Below are 12,885 nucleotides of genomic sequence, written 5' to 3' on the forward strand. Positions count from 1 at the left end.
GAGGATGCGCTTTGAAAGCACCTTGAACTTGCAGTGGATGGGATTACATCTCCCCCCCCCCCGTGCGTTGTCCCCCCCATACAGACATGCACCCTGCTCTAACCACTAGGCCCCACTCCCCTCCCAGAGCTGGGGATAGAACCCAGGAGTCCTGGCTCCCCCCCAACCCCAAGTTGACCCCTCCCTTCTTCAATTTCACTTCCAAAGCGCTCTTCACTCCCAGCATCCGCTCTCTGCAGGGCGGGGTCTGTACGTTGTGGGGTGGGGATGTGGCTGTACATTGGGGGTTGGCGGACTCTATTTGGGGCTGGGGGCCAGCAGTGTCCCTGTGCTCTGGGCTTCCCGCTGCTGCAGGCTGACGAAATCCAAGGGATGTTGCCACAGACCCAGGCTGGAGTCTTGGGTAACACCCCTGCTCCAAGCCTATCCCCCTCCCGCAGCCTGGTGGGAGCCTGGGGTCTTTGCTCAGCCCCTCCCCGGCCTCCATCCCCCCAGGGGGCAGGCAGGAGAGAGCTGAAGGGGAATCCACCCTCATGCTCCAGGGCTGGAGGGGTCAGGCAGAGGGATTTGGTCCATGCCCAGTGAGGCCTGGCTGGCTGATCCATGGGCTCCCTGTGGGCTGCTCAGCGAGGAGGGGTGACAGCCGGCTGGGGAGCAGGCTGGGCGGGTCCGGGCTCTGCCTCTGAGCGGGGTGGCAGGATCCTTGTTCAGAGCCTTGCACCGGTCAGCCCTGGAACGACGCCGGCTGGGTGGGTGGCGTTCACCCTGCTTGGGGAAACTGAGGCACAGGGTGGGGCGTGACTCCCCTGAGGTGTCGGTGGTGGAGCTGCGTCCCGCCCCATGCTCCTCGGGGCCCTGTCGTTCCAGGCCCAGCTGGAGGCTGGGGAGAGCTGCCTGGACGCGGCCGCCCCCTGCGACCTGGCCGCGCTGCTCAAGCAATTCCTGCGGCACCTGCCTGAGCCCCTCATCCCGGCCGAGCTGCAGGAGCCCTTGTGCCGCGCCCAGCAGCACCCAGCCGAGGGCGAGCGGGGCCCCCTCACCCTGCTGCTGAGCTGCCTGCTGCCCCACCACAGCGCCCGCGCCCTCCGCTACTTCTGCACCTTCCTGCGGGACGTGGCAGCCAGGTGGGTGTGCGCCCGTGCCCCTCACTCCCGACCCGCAGCCCCCTGCCAGCCCAGCCCTGGGCTCCCCCCCCCCAGCTCTGCCGGTGCCCCTCACTCCTGACCCGCAGCCCCCTGCCAGCCCAGCCCTGGGCTCCCCGCCACCCAGCTCTGCCGGTGCCCCTCACTCCCGACCCGCAGCCCCTGCAACCCCGACCCTGGGTTCCCCCGCCCCAGCTCTGCCGGTGCCCCTCACTCCCGACCCGCAGCCCCTGCTACCCAGGCCCTGGACTCCCTCCCCCCCCCCAGCTCTGCCGGTGCCCCTCACTCCCGACCCGCAGCCCCTGCAACCCCGACCCTGGGTTCCCCCTCCCCAGCTCTGCCGGTGCCCCTCACTCCCGACCCGCAGCCCCTGCTACCCTGGCCCTGGGCTTCCCCCCCCAGGTCTGCCGGTGCCCCTCACTCCCGGCCCTGGGCCTCTCCAGAGACTGCTATCCCTGTCGGGCTGTGCAGTGATATTCAGATGGGGCTGGGACTGGAGGAACTGGGGACCCGGCTGGGTTTGAACCCCCAGCAGCATGGGCCTCCTCCTGGTGTCCGGCTCAGCTCACCTACCCCACCACCCTGCCCGCAGGTGCCAGGAGAACAAGATGGACGAGGCCAACCTGGCCGTGATCTTCGCCCCCAACCTCTTCCCCAGCTGCGTGCTGAGCGATGCGCCAGGCGCCGAGCGACGGCTACCACTCCAGGCGGGTGCCGTGCAGGTCCTGATCAGCCACGCGCCCCACATCGGTGAGCAGGGCCCCTGCCCGGGGGGACCGGGACTGTGCATGGCCGACCCTTCCGAGAGTGAGACAGCAAGTCTGTGTCCTATGCCCTGTACTGCTAATGGGGATTCCCCCCAGAGCCTTTGCGGGGCTGTGAAATAGTTTGAATCCCTGCTGACGTTTTTCTAGCTCTTTGCATCCAGAAGTATGTTGCAAGCGGTTTACACAGGGGTCAATGCAGCCACCTCTTGGGTGGGACGCGTGGATTGTTTATACAGGGACTCCTCGCCCGGCGCTGGGATGCAGCCACCTCTGGGGCGGGGCACGGGGGCTGCTGACTGGTGGCAGGACACCGCTCCGGGACAGGTCCCAGTGTCAGTGCAGGGGGTGTCCAGAGGGGGCAGGAGACAGCAGCCCAGGACATGGGGTCAGGGCCTCCTGGCTGTGTCCTATCCCATAATCCTCAGCTCTGCTGAATGCCCCATGTCCAGTGGGCTGGTCTGCCCCTCCCCCCAGCCCTTCAGTGCATGGCTGGGGTTGCAGGGGGCTCTGGCCCCCTGCTATGCTGGTTTCTCCCCCCTCCCCCCCCGCCCAGCTTTAGGGGCTGGGTAGCAGCAAAGAGGCACCGGATGGATGGGGGTGTCCGGATGCTGCAGGCAGGTGGCTCTGGGGTGACAGGAAGGAGATTCTTAGTCCCAGGGTGTCTTGGCACTAAACCCCTCCCCCCATGTCTCCCCTCTAGGCAGAGTCCCCCAGTTCCTCCTGGACAAACTCCCAGCTCCTGCCCCTGAGCTGGACAGTGGCCGCCAGAGCCAGGCGGGGCCCAGGGATGCCGGAGATGGGCTGGCAGAGCGGCACCAGAGGCTTCGCCGGAGGAGCGTTGGTGGTGAGGATCTGGGTCCCAGCTCGCTGCCAGGCACAGGCAGAGAACCCAGGAGCCCTGGCTCCCAGCCCCCTGTTCTGACCACTAGTCCCCACTCCCCTGCCAGAGCCCTCCCCACTCCCCTGCCAGGGGAGAGAACCCAGGAGTCCTGACACGCTACCCACAGACAAGCCCCTTACCCTGCCAGTGTGGGGCCCCCCCAAGGAGTGTTCAACCTTCCAAGCCGGGGTGTGTCTGCCCCTATCCTAGGAGGGAGGGTGCCGGCCCCAGGGGGCAGGGATGTGCTGGGGGGTGGGCACTGTGGGGTTGTATCCACCCAGTTTCCTGTCTTGCAGAGATTGTGAACGGGGCCCTGACCAAACTTCGAGTGGGGCGCGGTGCCGGGGGGCCTCTGGCCCAGGAGCCAAGAGTGGGTGAGTGCAGGGCTGCTGGGTGGGGGCATGGGGATGGGGGCTGGCTTGAGGGGGGGCAGCTGGGTACTGTGGGGCTAGGACAAGTACAAGGCCACTCACAGCCCCTGTGTTTCAGTGACCCCCAGCTCCTTCCCCCCCCATATCGGGTGTCCCCAGATCCTCATTTGAGCAGTTGTGGAGAGGGCCTGGGCATCCTAAAGTGCTTTACGCGGCATGCGTAGAGACCCTTTGCCTGGCACTGGGATGCGGCCACCTCTGGGGTGGGGCGCGGGGCTGTTTATACAGGGATCCCTTGCCCAGCATGGCGATTCAGCCACCTCTGGGGTGGGGCACGGGGGAGCTTCATACAGGGACCCCTCGCCTGGTGCTGAGATGCAGCCACCTCTGGGGTGGGGCACGGGGGGCTGGTTCACAGCCACGCAGCAGTTTAGGACTGGAAGCGAAGAGCAGTCCTGGGCCTGAGGGGGTAGCTACGAAAGGCCACGCTGGGTTCGCACCTTGTCTGAGTAATGGCACCTCCTGCAACACCGGCCCCCTGGGGCAATGGGGCCAGCCCTGACTGCCAGGGGAGAGCACCCCCTGCAGCCCCCCACAGGGTCTCTTCCATGCAGCAATGGGGTGCATGAGTTGTGGGGGGGGTACCCTGCTGGGTCGGGGAGAGGCCGTGGCAAACCTGGGGAACCTCCCCAAGTCTGTGTGGACCCCAGCCCCCCCTCTCCTCTCCCTAGACTCCCCGAGTGTCTCCAGCCTGGTGCCCCGGACCCTCCCCTTCGGCGCCAAGCGCAAGGCCTTGGAGGAGCTGGCCCAGGAGGCCCAGCTGGGCACCAAGAAGCGGTAGGCAGCTCCGTGCCATTCCCCTGGGGGGCACCGGGGAGCTCAGAGCAGGGGGCGGGCACTGGGGAGCATGGTGTGGGTGGAGCAGGGGGATGCCAGACTGCGGGGAGAACCCAAGCATTGGGGGGCACCCAGTTTCCCGGGCACGTCCTACAACGCATGCTGGGAACTCCGGGCAGGCAAGCCGGTTCCGGCCCCCCTAACGCTGCCTGCGTGCCCCTTGCAGGAGACCCACCGTGGGGCCGGCTGGCTCGCATCTGTCCACGGACGAGGCTGGGGACCCCTTCGATCAGCCCCCAGATGATGGTACGGCCAGGGGGGCTGACTGCCCGCGGGGTGCTCTGCCCTCACAGCGGTGAGGGGTGTTAGGATCTAGATAGTCAGGCCTGTCTGTAAAGCCTAGACTTGGAGAATGTAGGTATTTTTATCACTTCGCTCATTACAGGGGGTTAAAACAAAGAATCAAAATCACAGCCTGCCAGTGTCTGGGCTGCTCTCGCTGTGACAGTCCTAGGCCTGGCTCTTCGGCCAAGGCCTTTGGCCAAGCGGTAGGGGCAGCCATCAGCCGGGAAGTCCTCACCTCCCAAACCAGTCACACGGAAGTAAGGTGGTGTTGGGACAGGACCGTCTCCCGAACAGCCCGATAGCGCCCGTCACCACCTGACAAAGAAACAGATCTTCAGATGGTTAAAGAGAACTTGGTTTGATAACATCTGGCCTGGCAAGAAATCCCTTCTCAATGGTTGTGGGTGTGAAACCCTCATGACATGCATCCGACGAAGTGGGTGTTCACACGCGAAAGCTCATGCTCCAACACGTCTGTTAGTCTGTCAGGTGCCACGGGACTCTCTGCCCCTCACTTCTGTGTGTTTTATCTTTATGGCCCCCACTTTTCTACGGTCAATCTGTCTGGTTCTCTAATTGTTTCGGTCTGCTGCATAATTAATTTTGCTCGGTGTCCGTTAATTAGGGTAGTGGGGTATAACGGGTTAGAGAATTATATTACACTGTTAGGACTGGTTAGCTGGATTTCAGCAAAATGATTGGTTAAGGTATAGCTGAGACGATTACTATATAAATTAGGGGCAACCAGGAAGAAAGTTAAAAGAACGAGGAGTCCTTGTGGCACCTTAGAGACTAACAGTTATCTGAGCATGAGCTTTCATCGGCTAAAGCCCACTTCATCGGATGCATGCAGTGGAAAATACAGTGGGAAGATATACACAGAGAACATGAAACAACGGGGGTTGCCATACCAACTCTAACGAGATTAATCAAATAAGGTGGGCGATTATCAGCAGAAGGAGGAAAAAAAACTTTTGTAGTGATAATCAGGAAGTAAGTTAGAATTCAAAAAGAAGGAATTTGGATTTAAGCTTGCTGGAAGTTCACCCCAATAAACATCGAATTGTTTGCACCTTTGGACTTGGGGTATTGTTGCTCTCTGTTCACACGAGAAGGATCAGGGAAGTGGGAGGGTGAAGGAATAAGCCCTCTAACAAGGGGCCCCAGCCAGGATTGGGGCCCCCGTCGCTGCACGCCCAGTCTCTGCCCCAAAGAGCTCAGACTCCGGTAGGATTTCAAACCCCACGTTAGAGGGGGAAGGGAGGTGCAGAGAGGGGGGAAAGTGTCCTCCTCAAGCCATGCCACGAGTCTCTGGCAGAGCTTGGGATAGAACCCAGGAGTCCTGGCTCCCAGCCCCCCCCGCTCTAACCACTAGACCCCAGTCCCCTCCCAGAGCTGGGGATAGAATCCAGGAGTCCTGGCTGCCAGCCTGTGCTGCCCCCTGCTGTAACCACACCCCTCTCACCTATCTCTCCCCCACATAATAGACAAGCATCTATTCTCCCCCCAAAATACCAGACCCCCCCCGCCCTGCTCCTTGGTTGACCCCTCTGCCTCCCCTCCCCACCAGCTCCTGCCAGCCCCCCTGAGGTCTTCACCAACAGCCCCCCAGAGTTGCCCCCTGCTGCGGAGACTCTGCCCCCCAGCGCCGGCCTGCACCGAAGGAAGAGCAGCTGCAAGAGGCGTCCTCAGAGGTAAGGGGGGGGTTGCCCCACTGGTAACTGCACTGGGGTGCCTGCTCCTGGCCCACAGCTGGGGCAATGGCTGGAAATGCTGGTTTCTGAGCTGGGGGGCTTCCGGGGAGCTAGGCGCTGCGCAGACACCCCCCAGAGCGAGATCAGGGGCCTCCGTGGGGCCAGGTGTGTGTGAGATTGAGGCTGCCCATTGTGCCTGGCACTGCAGACACCCCCCTGCCCCCAACAGCTGGGGACACTGAGGCCCAGGAGATGCTGGGACTTGCCCAAGGTGCCTCCAGGGAGGTGGTGGCAGAGTCAGGAATTGAAGCCCGATCCTCTGGGTCCCAGCCCGATGCCTGACCCCCGACCGCCCCCCGGCCATCAGTGTAATGGCTCCCAACTCGACACCCCCCTCCCGTGTGTGTGTGTGTGTTTTGCATTGGCTCATCCCTGCTCTGTGCAATGGGCAGCATTTGAAGCCCGGTGGACGTCTCTGGCAGTGCCAGGCTCTGGGGGCTCCCCTAATGCCCGCTTGGTGCCCAGCCCGCCCCATCCTGGGCAGCTGTCCCGATGCCCTGCTTCTTCCCATCCAGGAAGCTCTCCGGCCGATCCACCTGTGGCTCCCCAGCTCCCTTCGAGCGGCAGGATGCAGGGCGCAAATCCTTGCGCATCTTCGCCCGCAGCGGGAAGGAGCAGGTGAGTAACTCCAGTGCGGGCCCCCTCTTTGGCCTAGAGGTGAATCCCTGTTAGCAGTATAGGGCTTAAGATGCGTGACGCTGCAGTGCAGGGTCCATCCAGCAGGGGGCAGCAGTTCCACACACCTAGGCCAGCTCATTGCAAGTTCATTTGTAATCCCATAGTTTGGGTTGTGGAAAAGAATTCCGGCAACTTGGGGCGGGGGGGGGGCGTTTAAAGGGGTGTGGGGCAGAACCCAGGCGTCCGAGCGCTCGTTTAAAGGGGCCGGCCTCCTTGTGCCACGTGCCCGCTTGCTCCCGGGGGTCAGACCTCGGAGCCCTCCCCTGGCACCCGGCCACGGGCCCCTCCGGGCGCTTTCTAGCTGCGGCTCTGGCCCCAGGGCCCGTCCCAGGTAGCAAAGCCCCAGCCCTTCTCCCTTTCTCCCCCCTGCAGCCTCCCCCGGGCCCCGCCAAGCGGAATGTCAAGGCCCCCGAGCCCAGCAGCTGGCACCTGATGAAGCGGATGGTGGCAGACGCCCTGGAGGGGCACCGAGCCCCGCAGAGCTGGGTCCCGCTGCCCTTGTCCAGGCCCACAGAGCTGGATGATGGTACAACCCATGCCCTGGGGGCGGCGTGATGCAAAGGCCCCCATCTTCTAGGGGTGCGGGGGGGCCAGATAAAGGGAGTGGGGTTTGGATCAGAGATGGGCATGGCACGACCTGTTCACCTCCCCCGCGGGGCCCCCATCAGCATCCTTGGCTGGCACCCGTCTGGCCTTCTCCGCCCTTGACCTGGCTCCCCCTTCCCGGCCTGCGGCGCTGAAGGGCGGGTGGGTTGAACCCTGTAACCCCAGACGGCGCCCCCCCCCCCCGCAGCAGCCATGCTGCATCTCGGCCCAATGGCGAAATAGCTTCTTCCCGGCCCAGTTGTCAAGTGTTGTAATCGGCTGGTTTCAACAGAGCCGGGCAGGGCGTGCCAGGGGCGGGCGGGGGTTTAGTGGCTTGGATCTACAGGCTCATCTTCGCCCTTCCCGGGGCCAGAGAGCCTCGGCGCGCTGGGGGTCTGTTCGCATGATACCGACGCAGCCGGCAGGTCGAAGATCCCAACCGCTTAAAGAGGTCAGCGTATAAGCTGCTGTGCCCTACCCCAGAGGTGGCTGCATCTTAGTGCTAGGTGAAGGGCCCCTGTATAAACAGTCCCACCACCCCACCCCAGAGACAGCTGCATCTCACTGCTGGGTGAGGGCTCTCTGTATAACCAGCCCCCGCACCCCACCCCACCCCACCCCAGAGGTGGCTGCATCTCAGTACCGGGTGAGGGATCCCTGCACAAAGAATCCCAGTGCCCTGCCCCAGAGCGAGGGAACCCTGTACGAACAGCTGCCACGCTGCACCCCCGAGGTGGCTGCATCTCAGTGCTGCGTCTGATTTTGCCAGGCACCGAGCGGCCCCCCACGAGGTGGCTGGGCACCGGGCCCCATGTTGGCTGGGGCAGTGACGGGGCCATGTCTGTGTTCCAGGGACACCGGCTGTCGAAGGCCCCGCTGCCGGGCAGAGCAAGCGAGACCCCGGGCCCTGCGTGGGATCCGCAGACGCCAGCAAGAAGCCGTGCGCCACGGAGCTGGACCTGGAGGCCTGGTTCGGAAGCCGCACTAGGGCCCCCCGCAGGCAGCAGCGGGCCCTGCGCAGGTCCCTGAGCTGGCCTGAGGGCCTGTCGGGGGCGGAGGGCAGCGTCGACGGCCTCCCAGGAGCAGCCAGGTCGGGAAGCTCCCCATCCCGCCCTGGAGGAGGTGAGAGGGAGCCGCTGGATGGCACCCCAGGGAGCCGACCTGGTCCGGAGCCGCTGGGCACCCCCATGCTGTGCGTCACGCTGGCCCCCGGCAGTGCTGTGCCTGGCTGCCTGGGGGCCGGGGAGGGTGGCCCGGAGCCAGAGGGGGAGCGGCCGGCTCCTGGCTCTTTTTCCCAGCGTCTTCCTGGCCCCGACGGTGCCCCCAAGCGCCATGTGAAGCGACTGACCCTGGCCTTCCCGCGCTCCACCGCCCAGCCCGCCGGAGCCGGCACCCCCAAACGGGCAGCCCGGGGCCGGCGCTTTGGGCGCTCGCTCAGCCACGAGAGCGCCCTGCCCCTGCCCACTGGGGCCCAGGCCAAGGCCTCGAGGCGGGGCGACCCCGGCCTGCAGCCCCCCAAGAGTCCACTGAGCTACTTCCGGGCCTGTGGGCGGCAGATCTTCGTCAGCCACAAGCACCTCACCCTGGCCTTCGTGGGACTGCGGGGCCGGAGGGAGCCGGGCACTGCCATGCCCAATGCCAGCCCCCGGGACGTGGCACCCAACCCCCGCCGGCCCCTCCTGTGACCCCCAGCTCCAGCAGCTGCTGGGGGCCAATCGGTGTCACTCCCCAAAATCCCCACTGCTGGGTACTAAACTCACCGCCAGCCAGGACTCCCTGGATCTGTGAAGGGGCTGGGGGTCCATGGTGCCCCCCCTTGATGTGCTGCATTCCCCTGCCTTCTGGGCGGCAAACTGGGCCTCGAAGTTTGGAATCCCCTGGGCTGCGGCTGAGCCCTCCCCTTGCCCTCTGGACCTCTGTGTGACCGGCTAGGGCACCCCAGCTGCCTCGCCATAGCAGCCACGTCCTCTCCGGGTCCTGGCGGGCACGCTGTGTGAGAACTATGAATTCTTTGTGCATTTCAGTCCCCAGCCGGCAATTCCCGAGCTGCTCTGTGCCCTCGCCCGCTGGCCTCTGGGAAGCTGACTCGTCCTGGGCTCAAATTCCGAGGCCGATTTCTCCGCCGGGGTTTTTTACCCTGTTATCGCCTGGTACCAGCTCCTCGCGCCTGGGTTTCTGCTGCTGGCTCTTTCGTGCCTTGGGCTGCAGTTTCTGCGTTTCGCTGTGGGGTGGAGGGGGGCAGGGGGGTGAGAGAGCACTGCTTGCTTCTGGAGACAGACCATGAAGTGTAGGGACCGGGGTCTTTTCCGGAGCCGGGGGCGTGCGGAGTCTCCCCTCGGAGTTGCACTCAATCCTTCTGAAAGCAAGAAGGCCCACGGGGTCGAAGTTTCTTTCCTTTCAAATGTTTAAATTTCTTCCAGAATAAAAAGGTTTTTTTATAACTTTTTTTCCTTCTTTTTCCACCCAAAGAAGCGGCGAACGGTCGGCCAATACTGTGGAGTCCCGCAGGCGTTTGCTGCTGGGTTTCCTGCACAGGGTAGGATCTCTGCTGCTGGATTGAGGGGGCCGGGGGGTGGATGTGCTTGGTGTGCGTGGGGGGAATGGTTTGATTTTTGTAACCGAGGAGAGGCTGTGGGACGTGGACGGACAGACCTGCCTCACTGGCAGTGAGATTAACACCTGACATTTCAACCAAACCCGCTGGCCTCCTTAACATACCACAGGCTGGGCCCCCCAGCTCTCAGAGCACCTGACAGGGGTGATGAATTAACCCCCCCCTCGGGTATAGAGGAGGAAACTGAGGCAAAGCGACTTCCCTGAACTCCCAGTTCCCCTTCTGGGGCTGGAACCCAGGAGCTTAGAGCAGGGGGCCAGGCACCAGGACTCCGGGGTTCCAGTCCCAGCTCCAGAGGGGGAACTGGGAGTTAAGGGACATCCCCAGCTCTGGGGGGGATGGGGGGTGAGCTGGGAATAGATTCCAGGAGTCCTGGCTCCCTGCCCACCCCCATTAGACCCAACCCCCCCCCAAAAAGCTGGAGGAAAACACAGAAGTCTTTGGTCTCTTGCCCCTTGAATGTGGGGGGAGATGCAGGGCAGGGCTGGGGCCCCACATCTCATCCAGCCCCAGGGCTGGCTCCGGCCCCAGGGACAGGTCAGTGGGGGGCATCCTGGGCTGCATGGCTGGGGCTGGAGCCTGGTGGCTCCGGGGTCTGGTTGTGCACTGAGATCTCTGCAGCAGACGGACACCTGGGAGTGTTATCCAGCTCCCCTTGCTCCTAGTGTGCTGGGGCTGACTCTGTCCCCCACACCCTCCCCTGAGGGGAGATGGGTCATCTCTCCCTGCCCCATGGCCAGTGCCCAGGGCAGTTTTGCAGCAAGCCACTAAAAAACCCCATGAACTGGGTCACACCAAGGGGCTGATGGGGGCACCATAAATCCAGCTTTCCAATACCCCACCTTCCTGCCCCGGTGCTGGCAGAGAAATGGGACGATGGGGAGGCCTTGATCCCAGCTGGGTGTGGGCGTTTCTGGGCAGCACCTGGCATAATGGGGTCCCTGATCCTGGCTGGGGGGGGTGGCTCTGGGTCTTCCTACCAGGCACCTGGATGGGCAGCCCAGAGCTAGGGGCCAGGCCGGATTTATTTGATTTCAGCAGCTGATCTGCAGAGTCACCCGGATCTTCCCAATTAGCGCCTGGAGCCCCATGACTGTCCTTGGCTCCCTTTTCCTAGGCTGCTAATTAATGACACAAGCTGATTAATTTCCACCCCAGCGCCCTCTAGCGGCCTCCCCAAAGAGCAACCTGCCCTGCAAAGTGACATGAATCAATGGGCAGGAACCGGGGCCCGGCTCTGGATTCAGGCCAGAGTCTTCAGAGCTGCGAGGGGCACCGGGTGCTCAGCCGTGGTCCCCGCAGCCCCGTGGGAACCGGTCTAACGTTGTGTGGTGTGAGCGTATCTTTTCCCCCTGCGACTTTTCTCTGATGTTGCAGTGTTAAGACAATATTGTATTATTTCTGGCTCCCTCTCGGTATTACTGGAGCCCTGGTGCGCCAGGCGCTGTACAAACACAGAACAAAACCACGCTCCCCTTTCCCCGAGCCCGTCCAGTCGCAGTCTCTGCCAAGGGCCAACAGCCAGGTGCGTGCAGCCAGCCGGGAACCTGAGGCAATGATGAATTTCAGGTCTGCCTCTCCAGCATGTGGCAAAAAGCAAACAGGCCTTGGGGGCTGACCAGCGGTGGGATCTGGGCTCCAACCCAGCCCCCTCACAGATGCCCGTCTCTGCTGCATTATTGGGATGTGCCTCAGTTTCCCCATCTACACAAGGGGATCATAGAACGGCATCAGTGGGAGACTGATTTTTAACAGAGAGTTTCTCTCTTTACCCCTGCTCCTATGGCCGCAGCTGGACAGGGATAAAGGGCCGTGTGTTTTATTTCCCCTTTCCAGGTGGGGAGAAGCCCTTGTCATGGCTCCACAGCCCCGGTGTGCTGGGACAGCCCCTGGGAGGACCCTTTCAGTCTGCCAGCCCCCCTTTGGGGCACTGGGGTCAGCCCCTCGGTTTCAGCACCTCCTGGGACCGAAGCGAAGACCCTCCAGCCCCTCTGTGTCAGGCCGTGAGCTCCCCTCAGGGCCGGGCGCTGGAGCCCCCCTGGGCCAGCGCTGTGAAAATGGGTGGGCTGCTTGGCTAGCCGGGCCGCAGTGCAGAGAGCCCTGAGCGTGGCCCAGGGAAGGGGATGTGGCAGCTATTCCAGCGGGGGCTGAGCAGTGCTGGCCGCTGTCTCTCTGCCCCCTGCCCAGCTGTGCCCCTGCTTCCAGACACCTACCCCCCCCATCCCTCTCCTCAGTCCTTTGTTCCTCTTCCCAGCGAGAAATGGTCACCTGGACCCTAGCTCTTTGTTCTCCCAGGGGGTGGCCTCTGGCAGAGGGGATTGGTGGTCCCAGCTGGGCGAGGGGCCCCAGCAGCCAGCCGTCCATCGCACCTGGTCCTCTGGGTCCCGGCAGAGATTAACCCATCTTTTCCCCTCACCTACTTAAACATTCAGTATATTGGGGAAACTGAGGCACATACACGAAGGGCCCGGTGGGGTCTGGGCAGCCTGGCGACACCTGCGACTGGGGCAAGGGAGCTGCTGGCCAGGTGAGGCACCTGCCTTAGCTCCTAAACCAGTGGGAGAGCTGAGAATAGAACCCAGGAGTCCTGGCTCCCAGACCCCCCACCCCTGCTTACCCCCATTCCCTGAGCAAGGGAGAGAACCCAGGAGTCCTGGCTCCCAGACCCCCCACCCCTGCTTACCCCCATTCCCTGAGCAAGGGAGAGAACCCAGGAGTCCTGGCTTCCCCACCTCCCCCCTCACCAGCTTTCTTTCCCAGAGCAGGGGAGAGAACCCAGGAGTCCTGGCTCCCAGCCCTGCCCTGGGCTCTAAGAGGGAATTTCCTGGAGTCCCACTAGACGAGGGCAGCCGCGGTGGGGGGGGAACAACACACATCTCACCCCCCCCCACCCCGCATTGGGGGCCAGGGGC

The 12,885-nt window shown here is 63.4% G+C and overlaps 1 protein-coding gene across 1 annotated transcript in view; it reads right to left on the reverse strand.

The window, feature by feature from the left end:
• RASGRP4 (RAS guanyl releasing protein 4) overlaps positions 1–9,276 on the reverse strand; it is a 28,315-nt gene extending 19,039 nt beyond the window's left edge. Inside the window, exon 1 of the mRNA XM_074937986.1 lies at positions 9,120–9,276. The gene's annotated coding sequence lies outside the window, so the exon portion shown is untranslated. The remainder of the gene's footprint in view (positions 1–9,119) is intronic.
• Between the last annotated feature and the right edge of the window lie 3,609 nt (positions 9,277–12,885).

The sequence above is a fragment of the Natator depressus genome, chromosome 23 (genome assembly GCF_965152275.1).
Source record: "Natator depressus isolate rNatDep1 chromosome 23, rNatDep2.hap1, whole genome shotgun sequence".
Taxonomy (NCBI): Eukaryota; Metazoa; Chordata; order Testudines; family Cheloniidae; genus Natator; species Natator depressus.